The sequence below is a fragment of the Python bivittatus genome, unplaced genomic scaffold (assembly GCF_059951505.1).
Source record: "Python bivittatus isolate LINGU-HERP-01145 unplaced genomic scaffold, Pbiv_v1 ctg000330_np1212, whole genome shotgun sequence".
In the NCBI taxonomy this organism is placed as follows: Eukaryota; Metazoa; Chordata; class Lepidosauria; order Squamata; family Pythonidae; genus Python; species Python bivittatus.
Window position 1 is genome coordinate 48,635,493 of NW_028277058.1, and position 23,027 is coordinate 48,658,519.

Sequence of the window (23,027 nt, forward strand, 5' to 3'; positions counted from 1 at the left end):
TGCCTTCGCAAGCTGAATGGAAGAGGAAGCAGAAGATGGAGAGTGCTCCTTCTTCCACCCCACCTGCTGCTGAACACCAAGACATTTTGGACAGGAAAAAAGTCTTCATTGTAATGAGAAAGCTCTGTAAATACACACCTTTATAGCTGAATGTGGGTAGACCCTGCCTAGCCTGTTTGGGAAAATTGGAGTAAAAGATTGAGACAGGAAATTTTCCTGGCATGGCCACTTTCTGAAATTATTGGACAATACTGAAAGGCTCTTTTCTTTTCTTTTTTCCCTTCAGATTTTAATTGAATTGTTTTATAGCATGTTTTTCAGTCTGTTCCAGGCCAAAAACAACAAAAAGATTAAATTTTGAAAAAGGGGGATAATTTCCAACATTGGAAACACCTTGTTTTTAGCCTCCCCAGCCAAGATTTATGCTTCCTTCCCTAAGGAAAGAAAGTGTATCTCTAGTACCTAATTTGCAGTATTCCTAAATGATTTTATTGTTATCCCTCCCCCCCCCCCAAAAGGGAGGAAATAGGACATGGGAAGAATACGGCAACCAACCCCCACCATGATAGCTCCTGTTTTAATATAGGCTATAGATCCCTTTTTTTTTTAAGTTGATGGACACAACTGAAATGTTGAAACCATGTGGTGGATGTTCTCAAAAGAAAGCTGATGGAAGGAAATTCAAGTAATCAATCAATTTTATTTCAGTCGTAGACCAACATAAAACAACAATTACGCTAAAATAGAAATAAAAATAAAAAGTCATATTGATAGAATATAATAAGGTAAAGATAACATTATTAAGGGAAAATTACCGAGTAAAGGTATTAAAACACAAAAAGAATCCTATAAATATACAATTAATTTAACAATGAATAATCTAAATACTATAAATAACTAGAACAGAGAACTATAAAAGGCCATAAATAATACTAGAATTTATAAAACACTATGAGAACGTAAAGCTATGCTAACTTATATTAAGTCTAATACTTGCTGAAGCCCTACTAGGGTTTGTTGGGATTAACATCATTAGTGGTCCAACCAATTATAACAAAGAAATAGCAAAATAAAACAAAGAGTGGTATGTGTATATTTAAAAGGAGAAAAAGGGGAAGGGGGGAGGGGAGTAGAAGGGGGAAGAAGGAAAGGAAAAAAAGGAAAGAAAATATATTGAGTTATGGAAGTCTAGTTAAGGCTCAGCATCACCTTACTTGGAGGAGCTGTTTACGTTTAATCATAGCTCTAACACAAAACTGGGCTACATTGTCTGCAATCTCTGCCACCTGGCCAGCTAGGAAGAGACTAAGGTAATCAGCCTCTGGCCTGCCCGGATATTGTGGTATACATGGGGAAATATCCATTTCTTGTAGATTTCTATTAAAAAGGCAACACTGCAACACGTGACCCACAGTTTCAATTTCCCCCTGACCACAAGACAAAGCCGCAGCTCTTTTGGTACGTTCTAGAACTTCCCCTCCAAGAGGGGAGGACATTACAGTGAGCAATAGTAAAAGCTCTTCTGGTGTTTTGGGGGACAATATTGTAGAAGTAATGTGCAGGAACAACACTCTTTGTGGGTTCACTGAATTAATATATGGTGGAGCCAGATAAGATCATTTCGCAGGGCCACATCTCTGGCACATTGCTTGAAAGGTGCTTTGGCTTGATCCAATCACATGGAAATCAGTACATGGGGGGAGAATCCATAATGGATTGGGTAGCACCAGGTAATTTTCGCCAAGAAATCTGGAATTTGTCTTGAAGAGCTAACAAAGCCAGACAACTTGGGTTGAAAATTAGTTTGAGCCGGTAACTAGCGTGTGCTATTTGGACATGAGTTTTAATTGGAGCCATTCCAGCTTCAGCCTGAAGGGTTGAGTTAGGAACACAAAGAGGAACCAAAAGCAGGTTCCATAGGAGGACTGATTGTACAGCTTCGAATGGTTCTAGGTTCTTATATGCACCTTTTTGGAAGCTGCAGGACAGCTGTGATATTATTTTGGCCTCAGTCCACCAGGTTTGTAATTACCTCCTGTCGTGCGAAAAAATCTTAATATGGCAGGTTCACTTCTGACCTTCTCTTTTAGGGTCTTTATCTGGGGCCTCCATGAGCCGATGGCATGAAAAACAATTCCGAGGTATCTGAAGGCCTGAACTTGTTCAATATCATTCCCATTTATTTGCCACCTATGATTGGGTCTAGAAGGCTTCTTTGAAAAGACCGTAGTTTGGGTTTTTTTTAAAATAACTAATAATTTAATTGTTGTTTATGCAGTAGGAGGCAATGGAGTTCAGGGCTGTCCATCCACAAACTGAATCCCAGAGGAACTACAGTCAGTTAAAAAGTGCTAATTTACAGAATGCCCACTAGCTCACCCCCACGTGGATATCACCTATCACCCTTGTTTACCTTTGCCAATTTTCAGTATTTCAACCTAAGCATTCGCAGCAGTTGCCTATCCTTTTGATTTTTTTTAAGAAAGCTGATTACACCTATTTGAGCCACAGAAATACTATTAGAAATAATGATTGAGGTTAGAGTTTGAATCTTTGCTTTGCAACATGCCAATTTTCCTTTTTAAAATTAAATGCTTTCTTGAAAAGTGTACAAGGCAGGAAAACCTGGCAGATATTGACACACTGATATCCTTGCCTGCCATGTTGGGGAGACCTGTTTTAGGTTTTCCTCTACTGTATATTCACATTCCTCTTTGTTTCCCTCTTACATTCTGAACTGGTTGTTACCTAGCTAATATCCCAGATATTTATTTAGGGCAGTGTTTCCCAACCTTGGCAGCTTGAAGATGAGTGGACTTCAACTCCCAGAATTCCCCAGCCAGCCATCTTCAAGTTGCCAAGGTTGAAAAACACTGATTTAGGGCATTCTCCTGATTCAGCAATGTGTATGTTTACATAGGGAGGGGAAATGTTTTGGGTCATATTCCAAATGCTTCTGGTGTGGTTAGTTTGAATTTCTCAGCTTTACCTGCCTTAACCTTTGCAACAGAAAGGAATGAAAATTTTGTGGGGATGATATAGAAAAGAGGAACACTAGCACCCCATCATTCAAACTCTTTGCTTTGCTTTTGTGAACCCATAACAAATTGGATATATTGCAGTGAATGAAGAGGATGTGGTCAGAGTTAGCCACCCATGTAAATAGAACCTATAAGGCCAATTTGATTATGGGAAGCTCCAGAAGGATGTGAAAGATTTCTAAGCTCCTTGCTCTTATCAGAGATACTGACATACATAATGATGGCATTAAAATGGGCTATTGCTATATTTTTAGAAAAAGTATGAGGGAGGAACAGCATTAATTAACTTAAGAGCTTTGTTCTTGGGCACTTCATCTCCCTGTGAGGCCTAAGAAGATCAACTTTAGGGTTTGGAAGAAAAAAAATTAAATCTTTGAATTACTTGTTTATAAAGAAATGTATAAGAGGGACAGCAGGTTTTTCTATTTCTGCCTAACAAGGAAAGAGAAAAACCCGCTGTCTCTCTCATACACATTTCTTTATAGTACAAAAGAGTTCACTGGTGCTGAACCAGCACTGTATTATCTTGTGATGATAAGCCCAGGGTCTGCCAGGATGGGGAAGTATCAGTACTGTAGAGATTGGTCAAACTCAATAGCACTTAGAAAGATGCATTGAGACTCAGATCCATGCAGTCAAGACTTTTATTGTGCAATTGCTCTGCTTTGTTCATAGAGTATGAACAGATATAAGGGTAAATGGGTCCAGGAGTCATTTTTGATTTTTCACCCTTCATGTTTTCCATGACTTCCGGTAATGCAACTGAAATCACACAATATCTTTTAACTGAGAGCACTGTGGCTTCTCCATCTGGAAGCATTTTCTACCTCAGCTGGTTGCTAACAGCACTTTGTAATTCTGTGGCCGTGGCTTGGCATTTGTTTCTCTAGGACTGTGGTCAAATCTGGAAGACCTTAGAGATAAAGCAACTTGGGCAACACAAATATTTGACTTGGAGATTCAATTTAAGTCAATTATACAATTTGAACGTCTTAATCCAGGAGGATTCAGATCAGATTTGGAGGATTTTGTCCGTGTCCAAAAGTACTTTTTCCAAGTTGCTCCCAAAGTCCAAATACAATTAATCTGACAATTCAAATCCAATCAAGGTTGATAGCAAGTCTCATGTCTCATTTTATGTTTAGAATCTGTTTAAAATGGCTGCCAGTTTCATGATCGCTGGTTGCATTATGGATGAAATTCCATTCATGGTTGGTTTCATTTTTTAAAATCAATCCCATTTGCCATCTGCTGAGCTTTGTGGTTTTATTTTCCATCACTCTGCCATTCCACCCATTTGCCTTTTTGGCCATTAGAATCTAAGTTGGTCCAAGCCATTTTGCACTCTGTAATGCATGAGAGTTTTTTGAATGCATCAATATCACTTTAAAAAAATCTTCAAGCTCCAAAACTTCTCTCCAAAGAAGGTTTTGGCACCTCCCCCTCCACTAATATCCTGACCTCTTGGAGAGCTACGTTTCATCATCTGTGATCTTGAAGTGAAGTCTTGTGACTGGTACTGATTGAGAATAGAGGCAAAGAAAAGATCAACAATGGGGACAGCAAATGTCATGCTAACCCCAGGATAGATGGATAGCTCTATAACTTGGTAGTAGGGAAAGCACTTTAGGAGACATAGGTTTTATTTCCACACAGTAAATTAATTGCAACATGGAAAAAAAGTGTGTGTTTAAATAAATAAATTAGATTACGCTCGACACATAACACAAAGTGGCAAGAAAAACATTAATGGATTTGTTAAAATGATTGCTTTTGCGATTAAATATTTAAGAGAATCTGTGGTATTCCTAGGCAAGTAAGAGTTCAGGGTGATTAATAATAGATTTGGGATGATGTTAAGATATTCAGCATAAGTACTTTTAGCTGAAAAGTTGCCATACTGCCCCCCCCCTTCTGTTTTGCTTCATTTCTAAAATGAAACGTTTGGGGGCTCAAAAATGCTAAGATCAGATCTGAGTTTCTGCTCTCCAATCCCGGCCTGTGCCATTTTGATAAACTCATTAATTAACAGAGTTAAGCAAATGGCCTGGGTATTTTTGGGGAATCTTCAGAAGAAAACTCAGACTCACCAGGAAGACCTTCATTTAGAAAGACTCATCTTTGTGTGCTGCACTTCAGTTCTCACAATTTCTCTTGATAAAGTTTATACCTGCCCTGCCCATAGTTTCCCAAATTTATAAATTTCTGGAATCAGAAGGAGATAAAAAACAGTTGGGGATGTTTGCAAAAGCCAAGAATTATCTCTGTTTCCTGCTAATTTCAGTAAAGGCTCTTGAGCACACTCAAATCAGTATTCATTCATTTATCCATTCACAGTAAATTTTTGTCACAGTCTACAGATTTTGGGCAGGATACAATAAAACCTTGGGAAATGGAATTTTTTTTTTTTAAAGATATATGGGAGTATTACAGACCTTCATTTGCGAGAGTAGTGATCTGCATGAACAGCTTACAATGAAGGAACTCAGTTTTTTACCCCCTCCTTCCCCAAATTTAGTAAATCTGGAAAAGTATAGAAACTGAGAAGCTGGTAGGGTTGATGCCAAGGTAGAATTCTGTTGTGGATGTCAATAGATGAACAGGCATGGGTTGTAATGGCTAGGGCTGTTTTGGGTGGGGAAGTTATTTTCCAATCCCTTTGTCTGAAATCATTCTACATCCGTTATTGCTGCTGTTACATTGTTAAGCATCCCAGTATCATTAAGCATTGTGTCTTTGGCTCAAATGAAGCCATTAAAAATAACAATGGCTTAACCTGAGGCTTAATAGCACCTCTTCACTATTTAACAAGTGTTATTGAAGTAGAAAAGTTGCCTGCAGTTAGAGGAGTCTGCATTCAGTTTCTGAATAATGTCAGTTAAAATTATGCTTGGGGCAAGAATTTCTATGCAATCCCTGCCCCTAAGAGACTCCTGTTCTTTCAAATCTTCACATATTTAGTATTACATTTTGGAAGGAGACCCATGGAGACATTGGACAGGGATGCACTTGAGTCCCTAATTTTGTGGGATTAGCCAAACCCCTAGTTATAGTCTGATAGAATTTAATGTGACCATTGTTGGAAGAAAAAGTTATCTTACCAAGTCCGTTTCTGAGCCGGGAGTAAAGACACTGATAAATTGCATGAAGTTAGGAGATTTACTCTTCACCCAAGAGCAGAAGCAATGACAGCAAGCAGTTAGGTGGGCAGCCGCACTGGACCCCCACCATACAGCATATTATATACCTTTCGTTACATTCAGACCTACATTAAGATGTCATGACCCTCTGATCCAATCAAAGCCAGTTACCTTGATCCATACTCCTCCCTTTACCCAGGACCCCTTTCTCTGGTCCTGATTAAGATTCTCCCTTCTTGTATGTAAACTAAGTTCTATCACCTTGATTGTTTACAGCCATATGTAAAATATCCTTTATCACTCTGCTTGTTAACCGGGCGCTGTCCTGATCTACATCCCTAAGAAACAAGGTCAGGACCGCTTATCTCTCTTTGTGAAGGGTCATCTGAACAGGAAAGAACTATCAAGTCAAGATAGTTTATCTGCTCACATGAAGTGTCTTCTTTCCAGTCAGGAAGAAACAAACCATGAGAGCAATTATCACATCCTTGAGATACTGAGAAGTGTTGAAGGTCACACCCTTAAGAATGCAACCTTTTGATAATTTAAATAAGGTCAATTACTGTGAGGTCAACCATACATACAGGAAAGGGAATATTGGCATATTGCTAGGCCTGCTTTTACTTCATGTTACACAAGCAGGTAAAGGCAAGTGTTTAAAACATCTAAATGTCCAAATATCCAAAATGTCTACAAAATATCTAAAATGTCTCTCTCTATATATAAAATGGCTATATGTCCCAACCTTCTAACAATATGATGGGTAGCAAGGCAAAGTGGGAGGAACACTGAAGATGGATCCCCTTGGAGTAGCCTGGCTGTGTCTGCTGGGGTGAAACAACTAAGTCGGGCACCACTGAGACTGCAGCTGGATCACACGTCAGAGATACTGGCTGGGAGAATGCTCAAGGAAGACTTATGAGAGGGTGGGTTCTTCATTGTTTCATGGCAGTGTAAATCACTTCTGTCTGTTGGGTCCAATTTGGTTCCAGAACAACAGGAAAGAAAACATGAGAAAAACAGAATGTCTTTATTTTTCTGGACAACCATATAAAGACTTCTCGTTCTGCCCCCACCACAAAGGATAGTCCCTTGTAAAACAGATTGGCAGGACACCCCTGACTTTGGAGGCAGGGGTTACATGTGTATGGAATCCTTGGTGCTCTCTGAGCTTGATTGTTTGCTTGCAGACGTTCCATTACCTGACTGTCTGATGTGCTGATGATGTTACCTAGTCAGGTAATGAAACGTCTGCAAACAAACAACCAAGCTCAGAGAGCACCAAGGACTCCGCAGTTCAACCCTGAGCTACCGATATTCTCTTCCATTGGTTTCATGTGTATTTGCTCCCACGTCCTTTTAACTCTCTCCCTGCAGAGAGAATCAATTATTCCATGCTAGAAGATTGAATCTTAATGTATGGGCTCATAAACCTAAGAATCATTAGCAACAATGAAACTGCTTTAAGTTTTCAGTGCTGCACCCAGTTATCAGGGCATAAGTCTCCCTGAATTCAGCAGGGCTTTTTTTCTGAATTGATGTGGATATGACTGTATTGTAATCAAGTATGTTATTGCCATCCGATGCACTAGGTGTGATTGCATCCAATCATAAGTAGGCATTTTGTATAGGCTGTCTTTGAATCTTGGACTATGTCAAGATAACTTTCTTACCTAGTGATCTGTCAGGCAAAGCCTTTTCAGGGCTCTCAGAGGCTCAAGAGCAGAATGTTCATTTGATTTCCCCCTCCCCACCCTTCTCTCACTGCATCCCATATCAACAAACTTATGTCTCCATGGTTTTCCTATCCCCTGAAACCAATGGCCCCATAAAAGAGATTGCATGGGGAACCCCAATATCCTGAAACAACACTTGGGATTACATTTTAATTGATTAATTTTACTTCTTTGAATTGGTTACATTGAATCATCTGATCATTTAAAATTTTGAAAGGTATTTTGGATAGAGTCTCTGGTCATTTTCTCTACTGCCCTTTCCTAAAAGAGGCCCCACTTTGTCATACATGGAAATGCATCTTAGGATTTACTAAGCAGTTCTAGAAGCTGGTCCCTAGTTCATTTGTAGTTGGTCAAGTCAGCCACACCTTGTTCCCAATTAAGCTTAATATATGTCTTAAGAGAGCCAGGGTTTTTAGATTCCGATATATCCATATTTTAGGACTACCCTATAACTCATAAAATTTTATTTCAGGAAAAGTATAATAGAAATCAGATATTTTCCATTACTTTCAAGATTCAGAGTCACTGTTTAGTAGTAAAATAAAGCTGTTTAATCTACTGAGGTTCTTAGTTGCATACTTTCCTCTGCAAAATAATTTTATTACATAATCAAGGAGCCTTTTTAAAAGGCAGCTTTCATTTCAGTGCTGCTCTAAGTACATCTGCACCCAGTGTATTTTCAGAGAGATGGGTTTGGTGCTTATTAATCATTGGGCACTGAGTAGCTACTTTGCATTTCCTCCTTAACCCCTTCCTTCTATTCTTTCTAAGGAAAAAGAGGAACCAATGGTGGGAAGACTAGTAGAATGTAACATCATCTGGACCAGTGTTTTTCAAACTAGGCAACTTTAAGATGGGTGGAAGGGATCTCAGAATTCCCTAGCCAGCAAGGAATTCTGGGAGTTGAAGTCCACCCATCTTAAGGTTGCCAAGTTTGAAAAACACTGATCTGGACCCTTATAAAATTCTTGAATAAGGCAGAGCAATTGCACACTAAAAAATCATGCACAATAAAAATCTCATCTATAAACACCACAATCTAAACTCAGGCTTGTGCTGTTGGAGACAGATTAACCTGGGGATGAATTTCAAGTGTGATTATATAACCAAAGCAATTCACAGGCAAAAATTATGGTATTTCTCCTGCTTAAAGAACTTTCTGGCTATAACTTAGAGTAGGGAATTTTGCTTCCAAAGAGAATTTTACAAGCATTGTTGACTCCTGCTGCTCTCTTTAGTTTCTCTATTTCAAGAGAGAGAAAGAGAGGAGCAGTGGATGTCTAGAGAAGTATCCTAGGTGGAGTAGTATGTATTCATGAAACCCTAATGAACTGATGGTCAACAAAGGATACTTTCCATAAAGTAAGATAATAAAACACCCTGGACATAAAGCAGCACACACAAAGACTTTTCAACTGCAATGAAAATTAATGCATTTAGACCTGAACTGGATTATGACCTCTAAATCAAGTCATGTTCTCCTACACTTCCATCCCAGCCTTTGTCTGAATGTTTCTATAATCATTTCAGAAACAAAGGTCTGCTAGAATAGTTTTTTCCAACAGTTTTAGTGCCCTCCCAATATATTAGAACTACAATTCCCAGAATTCTTTCTCAGCATAGCCAAAGACTAGATTATAGGAATTGAAATTCAACACATTTGGAAAGCACCAGGCTCAGAAAGGTTGCTCTAGAACAAGAGTGCCTGAAAGTAAAAAATATGATTAAGTTATGCAAGCTTGCAAGGAAACTCATTCCTTAAATAAAGGATGTCTGTCACCTCTAGAAGTATTTCTACACAACATGCTTAATCAGATTTATCATTCATTTCCTCTCTCTAGAGAATTTTGCATTTTATAATTTTGCAGGTGCAGAGAGGGGGGATAGGAAGATCTCTGCAGAAAAACATGCATCACCTAAGTCATGTGTAGTCTCTGAAATCCTTGGGTGTTTCTTCCAGAAACTTCTAAAGTGTGTTTTCAAATTGAAATGGTTAACATGACAGAAGGAAAATGATAAAATGACTGAAGAGTAATCATTTTAACCATATTTGATGTTAATTATATTTAAAGGCAAATTAAATTAAATCAATGTCTTGGTCCCACCAACTCAAAGCCAATTGTGGCCCAGAAAATATGGTGCAACTCTTGGGAAAAACTATTGCAGTTACACTGGTAAATGATAGACATGAATAGATGGGTTCTGAGGCAGAAAGGAAGATCACTCTTCACAATGTTGTGTAAATCAGTCCCCAGCTTTTCTTCATGCTAACCTTTAAGAGGGGATCTGGCAATTTTACCTGGGGAATCTATGAAGGACAGCCATTCAATTACTGGCTTTTATTTCCTCACATATTTGAGAAATAGAATAACTCATACAATTTGAGTCATTGCTGGTGCCAAAAAGACCTCATAAGAAGGTTGTTGGGTTGTTTTCTTTCAAATGCATGTACATCTTTTTTTCTAACTATTTTCTATACTGAAAGGCATATATTTAAGCTTCTAATGAAAACAGAAACATTTTGCTTGGAAAGGGCATTTGTCACTAATGGAGCAGTTTGTGGCCCACAGTAATGCTGATAGTTTACACTATTATAATCATCATGTAGCATTTTAAGCACTGACTCTTGGGAAATTTTATGAAACAAGAAGGGTATTCCCTAGATTTCTGGAACTGATGTCTGTTGGGAAGACTCTGTCTTTTTTATTTTAAAAAAATACGTAACTTGTAAGCGAAGGAAATGATTTGCATCAAATTGCTGTGCTGGGCTATCTTGGTATCTTCTATTTGCTGTAACTGAGGGCGGAGCCATAGGACTGTTAATAGTAGTTCTTGAGTCATGTCTGGCCACTGTCTAACCCCTTGGCTTTTCACCGCTCCTTAACAATCACACCTGGGTCAGAAGCTTTAAAGATCTCTTGTTTCATTTTTGTTTCTCTTCACTTGGTTACCATTTGGTGCATCCCACCAATATGTTTCAGTGTTATTTACTTACCTATGTGTGTGGGCTATTCAAGAGCACCTGTCTATTCATCTGTCTGTTCTGGTTTCCTGCTGTACATAACTCTTAAGAGAAGTTTCCTTTGGGAACAGCAGTGTGCTCATATCTAGCAGAGATTCCAAATGGCTAATTTTTTTGTAACAGAAATAGACAAGATGTATTTTATCTGTTCAATTAATAGAGTTTTAGAAATTATATTGCATTACTTGTTCAAGTATGTCTTCTTTGCCTCTACCGTGCCCAGCATCACTTCCCACACCTCATCACACACAGGCTGAATAAGGATACAGTGATCCTTATTGGATCAGGCAGAAGATTTATCTATTCACCATGGTCAATCAAAGACTTTTAGGAGGACCACAAAGCAGATATAAAGGCAATAGAAGGGATATGGTCAAGAATGAATGGGTGATGAATGAAAGTAGATTAAATATAAAAGTGAATGATCTGTATAAAAGAAGCGAGGTGCTTTTGTCTTATGGAGAGAATGAGGAATGAATTGTAATACATGAAGGAAGAGGAAATGTTGAGAAGAATGGAAGGACCGAGAAAGTTGTGCCTGGGTGGAGTTGCTAAGATCCTCAAAAAGAGGAGAGAAGTTCAAGGAGCAAAGGCAATGTGTGAAGGTATGAACACAGATGTGGTGGAAGTAAGGATGATCTGCAAAGGTAGGAATGCAACGAATGGTATGATGAATGCTGTTGGTGCAAACTGATTTAGTTAGAGGTCCTCTTTTCTCTCATTTCCTGCCTCCAATTTCTTTTGCTCAGTACCTCTTTCTCCTTTTCTGCTCTTTGCATAATGTTGCATAACCGCAAAAGGAGTAGTATGTGGGTATGTATAATATATGTCATTCTCTTGATATTTCTCCCAGCACTTTTACTTTTTTACAAAGTTATGCTGCCTTCAGTCCTGGAAGTAACCTGGAATTTCTCTAGCTATAATTTGGTCAACATTTTTGTGGAAGTGAATTTCATGTATGCAGCAGGAAGGGTATTTTGTGGAGGGTGGGGGAGTTCTGTCTGAATTTTTCATTACTGGGGATTTTGGAGGTGAAGACAGAAACAGAAATTATTGGTACCAGGAGCTGGGGGCCCTAATCCCACAAAGAGAGAAAGAATGCTTATCAGTCCTGGACTTTACTAGAGGATGGAGGGGGAAAAAAAATCTGCTGCCTGTGTTTTAAAAAAGGGACTAGAATAAAGAGAAGTGGAGAACACCACCACCAGCATTCTATTCACGTTTCCTGCTAGATAAAATTAACTCAGAGCTGAAGAAGGGAGGAAGAGACCCTTATCTCCAGACTGAGAAAGAATTTCTTAACCAGCAGTTCCAAGGTCATGGAGTCTTGCTCAGATTTGCCAGGGGCAAGGCAACCAGTCCCCAGTCTTTTCCACACACTCACCCACAACCAACCTGCTGCTTTGAAATGAGGTGTCTTCCTTCCTTTTTCCTTCATCAGTAAAGTTCAACATCTTGGTGCTTGTGGGTTGGCTTCCCTTTGCCTCTTAACACAGACTGACACATCTCTGTCCCTCCACTGGACTATCATGGCAACATTTAGGTGTTATTCCTCCACACAGCTGCTGGTTGGGAAATCTGTATTTCCCATAGCTTGGTTCCATCCTGTTCATAGCATGGTGGGTGCGGGTCTCCATTATTACAGTATGAGAAAGAGGGAAAGGACTTATCTATTTAAGAATGCTAAGAAAGGAGGCAGAGAACCAGTTTGGTGTAGTGGTGAAGGCACCAGGCTAGAAACCAGGAGAACATGAGTTCTAGTTCTGCTTTAGGCGCGAAGCTCGCTAGGTGACCTTGGGCCAATCCCTCTCCCTCAGCCCTAGGAAGAAGGCAATGGCAAACCACTCCTGAAATCTTGCCAAGAGAACTGCAGGGCCTTGTCCAGGCAGTCCCCAGGAGTCAAGACTGACTTGAAGGCACGAAAGAAAGAAAGAAAGAAAGAAAGAAAGAAAGAAAGAAAGAAAGAAAGAAAGGAGGCATGGTGAGGGAAAAGAGTGGACTGTGCCAAGGTGAAAATGGAAAACAGCCCAGACTCTAAAAATTTCACTTAAAACGTCTGAGGAGTTAAACTTTGGAAATGTCCTCAATAAAAGTGTTAAAATCTTGGATTACCATTAGTGTCACAGCCACATAAATTAAAATGGTCGATGAAATTGTCACTGAGAAACCAGATTCTGGTTCTGCAATTTCATTATTACTTGTCAATGGCAGCTTAATAATTCTGAACTTTACATATGCAGAGCTGAATTCCATTTCAAAATACCCATTCCTATTTCACTGCAGACTGACATTCAGGGATTTTTAAAAGGCAGTTTTTAAAGCAAAGTGAGGGATTTGTGGCTCTCTCATTGTTGCCAAACTACAAAGAACAGCATCCCTCACCATCGGCCATTCTGGTGAGACTCTTGGGGGCTGTAGTTCAGCAACACTGGGGCAGTTCTCCTGCCCAAATGCCACTGAGGTAAAGCATGATGGTCTAGATGGAATTTTCTGCATCCAGTTTCACTCAGATTCCCTTCTGAGCCGAGATCAGAGCGTAAGATTCCTTATTCAAGTTTTCCTCCATCTCAAAACGCCCATCTTGACTCTCTTTGATTGTTTGAGGCTGTTTGAAATCGCCTCTGGTGTAATCTGTTTTATTATATTTTAATATCTTTTTTGATTGCTATGTCTTCTTTTTACTTGTGTAATGCTGCCCTGAGCCACGCATTGATTGGACAGTTTGTTCGTTGGTTTAATTTTTTCCTGTCTTTATTTTTATCCTGTCTTCAACTCAAGGCAGCAGACATACCTAATGCTCCCACCTCCTATTTTCCCCACAGCAACAACCCTATAATATGGGTTGGCCTGAGAGACAGGGACTGGCCCAAAGTCATCCACCTGGCTAAGGGGGGACTAGAACTCATGGTCTCCTGCTTTCAAATCCCACACCTTAGCCATTACACCAAACTGATTCTCGGTTATATAAATCAATTTAATAAACAAAGAAATAAATGAAATAAATAACCCTAGGGCCCTCAAGATGTATGGGGTCACATCATCCATCATCCTCTGCCAGCAAGCACTGCAGTATTGCAAACATTTTCAGTGTGAACAACAGCAGATTGTCTCACAAAGACCTCCACCAATTTATTGAGATGCTTCAGCTGCTTTCCCGCCACAGGGAAAGATCACAGTGGTTACACAGTTGTTACACGGCTTCCATTCACTTGAATTATGTGTGACAACAGCTGAGCAGCTGGTACCACATGGTCCAAACATGAAAATCTGCCTTGGTTTATTTGGAAAGGCTGTGGAGCAATCCTTCCCTGTTTCTGGAGAGCTTTGTTTGCATTTGTTTACCTCTCTGTTCCTTTGAATGCTGGTTTCTTCTCAGTATCTCCCATTTCTGACAACTCAGGAATCAGCTGTGGCTCTCATTCCTAGTCAGCAAGAGATGAGCCCCGCTGCTGATGGAGTAATTCATTCTAGAGAAATCCTGAGCAAAACAGCAAAGACTCCCAAAGAACACTTTAGAAATATTTCCAGGATAACCTTCATTGTCACAGACCAGCACTGACTAGATCAAAGCCTTCCTTAATATGGTGCCTTTCAGATGTATTGGGGCTGTGATTCTCAGAATTCCCTATGCTTCTTGGGGAATTTTTGGAGCTGCGGTCCCAATTCCTCTAGAACAGTGTTTCTCAATCTTAGCAACTTTAAGATACATGGACTTCAGCTCCCAGAATTCAATTCTGAGAGTTGAAGTCCGCTTACAGTTGCCAAGGTTGAGAAATACTAATCTAGAGAACTGAAAAAGCCCAGCCCATCTTCTGTAAGTCCATTCAGATACTGTATTAGTCCTGTGGAATTCAACAGGACTTACTTCGAGTCCCCCAGCCTGTTGTTCTTGAGATAAATGGGATGACAAACTGCTGGCTAAGAATGATGGAAGGTGGAGACTGGGGACAGATTGCTGCCTTAATAATTTTCCAGGAATGAAGGTGCCTTTTTAAAGACACCTTTTAAAAGATAGGCTGCATTCACAGAGAACGCTAACCCAGAATGAGTAATGATTTATTGAATTAACTAAATTAATCCTGACTGTGGAATATCTCAGATTTAGTTAAGACCTTCTTACACTTTTACCACAGCATAGAAAACTGGAAGTTTCCTAACTTAATTATTCAACCAAGTTCAAAACATGGGGACAAAGCCTTTCTAAATAATAATTTTAATAATAATTTTAAATTAATTTTAAATAATTTAAACATTTATTTTGTAAAAAGCATAGTGCTTTTTTTTTTTAAGTGCTGCTGGCAAATTAAAATACCGTTATATATTTAAATCCAATGATATCGTTCTGTGTGTGCATGTGTGTGCGCACACACACACACACACACACTTTCATTCAAGAGCTCGAATTGGCATTCTTAGTATCCCTCCTCCTTTTTTTCCCTAACAACAACCCTGTTAAGTATGTTGGGCTAAAGGAGGGAGAACAACTCACCCAAAGTCACCCAATGAGCTTCCATGGCTAAGGTGGGCAAGAATCTGGGCAACCCCCCCCCTTCTAGCCTTTACCACTATCCCATAATAGAATAGATAACATTATCCTAGAGCAGAGGTGGATAAATTTTGGGTGCCCCTGCAACTGCGTACGAGGGTGTCTGTGTGTCTGTGTGTCTGTGTGTCTGTGTGTCTGTTTAGTGGGGGACAAAGGCTGTCCTCTGCAGAGCTGATGCAAGGTTGGAGGGTGGTTTTTTTTTCACATCAGTTGCATTCATGATATTCTCTTTATTCTTTTTTCTTTATTTATAGGGAGGAGTGGTTTATTTTTAAGGGTTTGTTTTTTAGACTTACAGTCCAGCTATTTTGTCCTCCCTCTGACCAGCAGAACAAAACTTGGAGGAAACTTAGAAGGCTGGAAGTGGAGCCATGCAGGCCTGGGGCAGTCGGTCGGTGAATAATGTTATCGCAGTAAGCCCAGGATTAGTAACAGCTGAAAAGGAAGTATAATGCTCAGCACAGAAGTTGTAAATCTATATAACTTCTATATATAATCTTATCTGTACTTTCTCTCTCTCCTCTCTTTCACATGCACTGCTCTGACTGTGACATATATCCCAAAGCAATGTGGCTTTTTACCAGCCTGAGTCAGTTCAGCTTCCATTGATGTTCTGTCTTGCTGCTGCAAACACAGAAGCTGACACATCTTTAAAAATAACTCAAATGCATTCAAAGAAGTTGGAGAGTGAATGTATCTTTTGTTCTCTGTTCAAGGAAGAGCAAAGGGTCACGGTAAAAAAAGCTTTCAGTTGCACACAAACACACAAAAAATAGTTCTGCATATCCAGCTACCTACAACTCTAATCGCGCTGTTAGTGGGATGAACAAAAGAGTCTAAAATGCTAGTTTTTAACGTCCCATGACATCCACATGGACTTCCTATTTCTGAACAGATGGAAATTCCTAAAATTCTTAAAATAAGCAGTCTGATCACCCCTCAAAAAGAATATTGTGGAGTTTAAAAAATACAGAAAGTAGGAAACGAATGATTAAGCGTTACTCTATTATGAAGAAAGGCTATAATACTTGGAGCTTTTTAGATTAGAAAATAGGCACGTAGAAGTGCAAAACAGAGGTATATAAAATCATGCATGGTTCTGGAGAAAATGAAGAGAGACCGTCATTTCTTCATTTCTTATAATATTTTTTGATGTATTGTATTTATATAGCCGCCCATCTCACATAAAGTGACTCTGGGTGATGCCCAACAATTAAAAATAATAAGTACATAAAAACAATTACAAATAAAAAACTATAAAAGCACACAAAATAGGAGGGGGTAATATTAATAAGGGAGCCATCGCAAAATCTCCCCCGTCCCCTGGGAGCCCCAGGCCTGATCACAGAGCCAGGTCTTGAGGGACTTGCGGAATGTTAAGAGGGACGGAGCTAATCTCACTTCTGGGGGGAGAAGATTCCACAAGGCGGGCACCACAGCAGAGAAGGCCCACCTCCTGGGACCCGCCAAATGTAATTCCCTGGCAGACGGGACCCACAACATTCCTTCCCTGCCAGACCTGATGGGACAGGCAGATGTAATCAGGGAGAGGCGGTCCCTCACCTAACCCAGTCCAAGCCATGAAGGGCTTTAAAGATCAAAACCAGCACCTTGAATTGGACCCAGAAGCAAACTGGCAACCAATGCAGCTCGCAGAGCAGAGGTGTAACATGTACTGCCCTAGGGCACATATAACTGCCCAAGCCACTGCATTTTGCACCAGCTAAAGCTTCCAGATACTCTTCAAGGGAAACCCCATGTAGAGCGCATTACAGAAATCCAAACAGGAGGTCACTATGGCATGAGTGACAGTGAGTAGGTCCCTCTGGTCTAGGAATGGGTGCAACTGGTGCACAACACGAAGCTGTGCAAAGGCCCTGCTAGCCACAATTGCCATCTGCTCTTTGAGCAGGAGTCATGAGTCCAGGAGGACCCCCAGACTGTGCACAGGGTCTGTCTGGGGCAGTGAGACCCCATTCAGTACCAAAGATGGCACCTAGCACCAGAAGGCCCCCAAACCCAAAGTCACCCAGTCTTGTCAGGGTTCAGTTGAAGGCTGTTGTTCCCCATCCAGACCCTCACAGCCTCTAGAAACCGGGATGAGACATCCACAGCATCACTTAATTCACCAGGGACAGAGATGTATAATTGGGTATCATCAGCATCCTGATGATACCTCACCCCATGGTGACGGATGAGCTCGCCTAGTGGCCTGATGTAGATGTTAAATAAATAAAGATATTAAAAGTTGGACATCCAATTTAGCTGGAGGTGAAAGATTCCAGCAGAAATAAAGAAGGATTTCATCACACAGAGCACTATTGAATTATGGAATTCATATATCCATTATAACAATGGCCACTAATTTGAATGACTTCAAAAGTAATGACAGGCAGTGAAAAACTTCTGCATTTTTCTGCCAGTTCTCATTCAATCTGATAAAAGGGAAGTTAATTTCAAAATTATTTCAAAGAAGATAATTTCAAATAAATGTTTGTAAGTGGAAAAATTCTTTTCACTTATTTAGTTTTTAAGTAATTTGGGGCTCCCTAGTTTTCAATATCATTAAGAGCACTCCTGTTCGGTTTCTCAGTACTTTGAAACAGTTCTGCAAATCATGATATGCTGGCAGAAAGTATAGAACACCATGAGCCAAGCCAGATAATCAAAAAAGCAAGTGCAAAATATCTTTTAGTTTACTTGATGGGAGAAAAAACCTGAACAGTTTCTATGTGGGGGAGGGTTGCAAAGTCATCACATTACCATTCCACAGTTGTATGTAAAAGACCTGTGAAATAATATCAGGTTACCATAATATTATGACTGCTAAATCTGAACCCAGGAGTTGGCAGAGGTCAAGAATTTCCAATGGAGAATGGACTGCTGACAAACTCTACAGACCTGCCATATTTCAGACAAAAAGATTATTTTGCTGTGATTTCAGAAACCCCCAGGAATAAATTAACTCAGTATCTGATTAGAGTCAATGTTGAGAGATCAGTCTACAGCTAGTTCTAAATTGGTGAAAGGAACCTGTTTGAAAATGCCCCCAATCCCAACAATAGAAGCTTCATCTATGGGACTTTTTCAATAGCAGTGTTATTGCTACCACAAAGGGTAGTCTTGCTCATAAGAAGTTGTTGGAGAAATTCTGAGAACCCAACCACACAATCTAGCACAGTGTTTCTCAACCTTGGCAACTTAAGGATGGGTGGACTTCAACTCCCAGAATTCCCCAGTCATCCATGCCTGGCTTGTCTTAAAGTTGGCAAGGTTGAGAAACACTGATCTAGCATGATGTCTCATCTCAGTGACAGTTCTCCATCCCAGTTCATCAAGCTCCTTTATCTAAAGGTTGCTGAGATTTATCCTGCCAGGACATTATACATGCAAAGCCTGCTATGAACCACAGAAGACCAAAGGAATTCTGGCCATGAGGAATGCAATCAAGAGTCATTTGCTGTTTTTTTAAAAAAAAAAGTGTAATAGCTTGTGCAGAGAGCTGAACATATCTGTATGAATCTCAGTGAGATCACAGAGCTGGAAGGCAGGAACATGGGGAGAAGATTAACCCTTTCCCTCCAAATTATTTTATTTTCCCCAAAGCTGCAATTTGTTTTGTAAAAGACAGATGGGGACAGCTTTTGTGTAGGAGGAGAGGATCTTTTTAGGAAAACATATAGGAGAGTTAATTCTACCCATCCTTGTTATGGTGATCTTGACGAAAGGTGTTCAGCTCAGAGTGTAAGTGGCCTTCCAGTATGGCAGTGTTGTCCAAACTTGGCCACTTTAAGATGAGTGGACTTCAACTCCCAGAATTCCCCATGCTGGCTGGGGAATTCGGGGAGTTGAAGTCCACTCATCTTAAAGTGGCCAAGTTTGGACAACACTGCAGTATGGCTTTCCCCATTTTTATGGAATCCAAGATGATTCCATGCAGACAGAGAGAGAGAGAGAGAGAGACTGAGTTTTTGTGCATTCAGCAATTGTGCAGAAAAGACAAATGTCTGGCAGCTGTTAATGCAGGGAGAAAAGCTGAAAACTTGCAGAGTTGCCACTTTGCTTTTGAAAGAAACTTAAGGAGGGGCCCTTTGCTTGAAATCAAACCACTTAAGCTAGTTTGCCTGGTTTGGCTGCCAGTGGCTCTTTGAGATTTCAAGCAAAGGCCATTTCCCCTTCCTCTTATAATTGGAGTCTAGTTCTAACTAACTAGTCCCAGCCTATCACCCCTATCCCAGAGATCCTGATGTCTTTTGCGTTATGTTGACTGCCCCATCTGTAATCCCTAACATCAATAGTACCAGGTTGCCTCTTGCAGAAGGTCTCCTGTTCCACTGCCATGACGTCTCTCATTCTGGGACCACACTGAGGGAAGGAGGTGCTCCTGAATAAAAACTATTCATATTTTTCTAAAGGTTATAAGATTTTGTGCTGTGCAGAAATATAGTCCTGCATTTTTTCAACTAGTTCTCATCAGCCTGATAAAAGAGAATTTACTTTCAGAAATATCTCAAAGGAGAAGAGAATGTCAAAGACATTACTTGAGTGGAATGTGGTATTCTTGTAGCAAAAACTACAGGAGCATGTCCATGAAATCACCAGGAGTCAGACTTGATTTGAAGGGGACTTTACTTTTTAAACTGGCCTTAAGTGTCCACAGCTGGCAACTCAACTCACTTTTCTGACGTATCTAAGAGGAGCCGTAGTTCCGTGATCTGTTCTGGCTTCCTCTGCTTGCCTGTTGCTGCTATGAATATTTACTGAAACAGCAGTAGTTTTGTCAGGAGGAAGAAGGAGAACGTGGCAAAGGCAGGAGGCTGAGTGGCTCCTGGCTGAGAGATGCCTTCAAGAATCATCTAGCAGTCACATCACAGAGCCAGCAAAAGATAGCTTCTGAATCATTCACATCTCCAGTTTTAGGCATGTAGACTATAGATCTGTAAAGAGCTGTAGATGCCTCTCAAGTTCCTCCATTCCTATTGAAAGCCTCTACCAGTAGGGAGTGTATGTGTGAGAGAGAAGCATATTTATAACTTTGCATAAACTCTTAAATAAACTCAGAACTCAAGTATCTTGATGAGGAAGCCCCTGGAAATTCCAGGGCTGTTGGGTAGACCAGGAGGTTTATACATCATCCTGGAAGAAGATGATAGCAAATCATTTCAATGGGACTGCCAAAAAACCCTACCTGGATGCAGTCACTGGTCAAGGTGAACTTGAAGTGGTCTTTAACAGGCTGCCAGCTGCTCTGGGTTTGCTCTTTTCAACAATAAGTTTGATTGTAAAAATACAAGGACAATTTTTAAATAAATAAAAAAAAAAAAGGAAGGAAAATTTTGCAGCCTTGAAAATAACCATTCTGGCAACTGAGGCTGCATTACAAAATGGGAGAGGTTTCAGTTAAAAAAAAAGTCAGCATCTGTATTCAAGGAGCTGGTTTGTTGAGACACCAAATGTTAGCCATGGTTTAATGCATAAATTACAGTGAGCTGGGCTCCATATTAAACCACAAACTATGGTTTACAAACAAGGGTGGCTGGGGTTTATGCAACATGCTGTGAGGTATGTTTTCCTTAGCATGACTACATCAGATTGTTAAGTGTAGATTTCAAGCTTGCCTGTGTGGACTGCAAGAAACGGTCCTCAATTTGTCAGGTCAGTTATTTAACCAAACCTCCAGAGGCAGCCACAGGCCTTCACTGATTGCTGCTGGTTCTCCTGCTCTCTGCAGCCCCCCTGCAGAGCATCTCATGCCATTCCAGAAGGTCTACCAACCCTCAGAAGAGGCTTTTTTCAAGGAGCTGCAAGGGAGTCCAAGGGATGGGAAACTCTGTTCTCTGATTGGATTTCCTGTTGTGCATGGCTGGCGCTGAACCAAGGAGTGTGCAAGAAATCCTTAAGCTGAGCTAACTGAAGAAAAGTACAGAGGGAAAAACTTGCAGATATTTACAGTGTTTTAGGCAGGTGACTCGAAACCCTTAGCCATTCCCAAATTCTGCTTTCATGCAGACAGATAATCAACCCTCCATTTTTATTTTATTTTATTGGCTTCTTTGGGCTTTGAAGACATCATGGCTTTCCTCCCTAGCAAATAATGGTGTCTTAGCAGCCCACCATTATATCAGTGAGGATGCCCTAGAAATCAGCCTAGAACTGAACTGGTTTTGGAATAGATATAACATATCAGCAGGGACAGGTGACTCCGTTGCAGTGACCATTGTAATGTTTTTGGCAGTTTTTCAGTGCAGTATTGCAGTGATGTAGACAAAGAATCCAGCTGCAGCAGCTGAGCCTTTCTCAGGGCTGCCAGATGTTTCATATAAAGCTGGCTTTTTAGAGAATTATTCTAAAACAAAAGTCAAGTGCAGTTTGACCTGCAGAAATCAATAGATAGATTTTTTTATTGCCTAGAAATAAACATTTGCTCATGTAAAACTGTTGTTAAAGGAACAGGAGTAGGGCTGGTGAAAACGTTAGCAGAAATGAGAACTATATATCCTCCGAGTATAATTTATCCTAATTGTTCTGATTTTTTTTTTCTTAAGTCACTCTTGGACAGTCATCTTCAAGTTGGTTTGTTAGTAACCATGAAAGGAATAGCTAATAAAGAAAAGTATCTTCATAATGCAACAAGAAATTACAGCGAAAAGCTTATGTTTAAATCATATGGCACATTTTTCAAAAGCCTGAGAAAATAAGAAGTCCTGGTCAATGCCAAAAATTTAAGAACAAAAGAAAAATATGGATCCCTGATATATTCAGCCAATATCAGACAAGCAGATCAGAGTAAGATACCAGTCTATTGCATACAGAATAATGTATAAAAGTGAAAGTATTAACATGACTAACACATCAGCCATTATAATACCCAATTAAACAAAGTAGGGCAGGTTAAGTCTTTATAATACAAGAAGCAGTATGGATGTAACAGTAATTCATATAGGTCTTTCTCTCATGCTTTATTCAAAAAGTGGTCTATTAAGCCCATAGATATGGATATAAGATCGTCTATAAACATCTGATTCTATTCAATGAGTTGAAACAGAATGGAATATCAAGATGACTATAGAACTTCACCCAAGTCAGACATTTCATTTATTTCTTCAATGGTTGTTATGGCTTCTTTCTGCTGAAATAGCAACAGACATAGGAAAACGTGAGCTCCTACACACAAACCTGATAATGCAATTAGAGAAAAAAATCCATAAAAATTGGAGGGGGGAATGTTATGCATGCTACCTTAAGCTCCAGGAGGAAAGGCAGGAATTCAATCTAGTAAACAAATAAACTGAACTTATAGGATCTTTAGACAAAAACAGCTTCTATATTCTACAGCCTTCTAAGGGTTGTGAGATTCTACCAACAATATTCTATTATTTCAGCATATGGAAATGCAGTATGGAAATATATGCCACTTTATGTTTAAGCTTTTCAATGCACTGGCCCTACTAGTATTCTTTGCACAATCTTTGGCTTATTATCAAACACTTCTAATGCAGTAAGAGATCTTTAATATTATCACATTTTCTTACAATATGT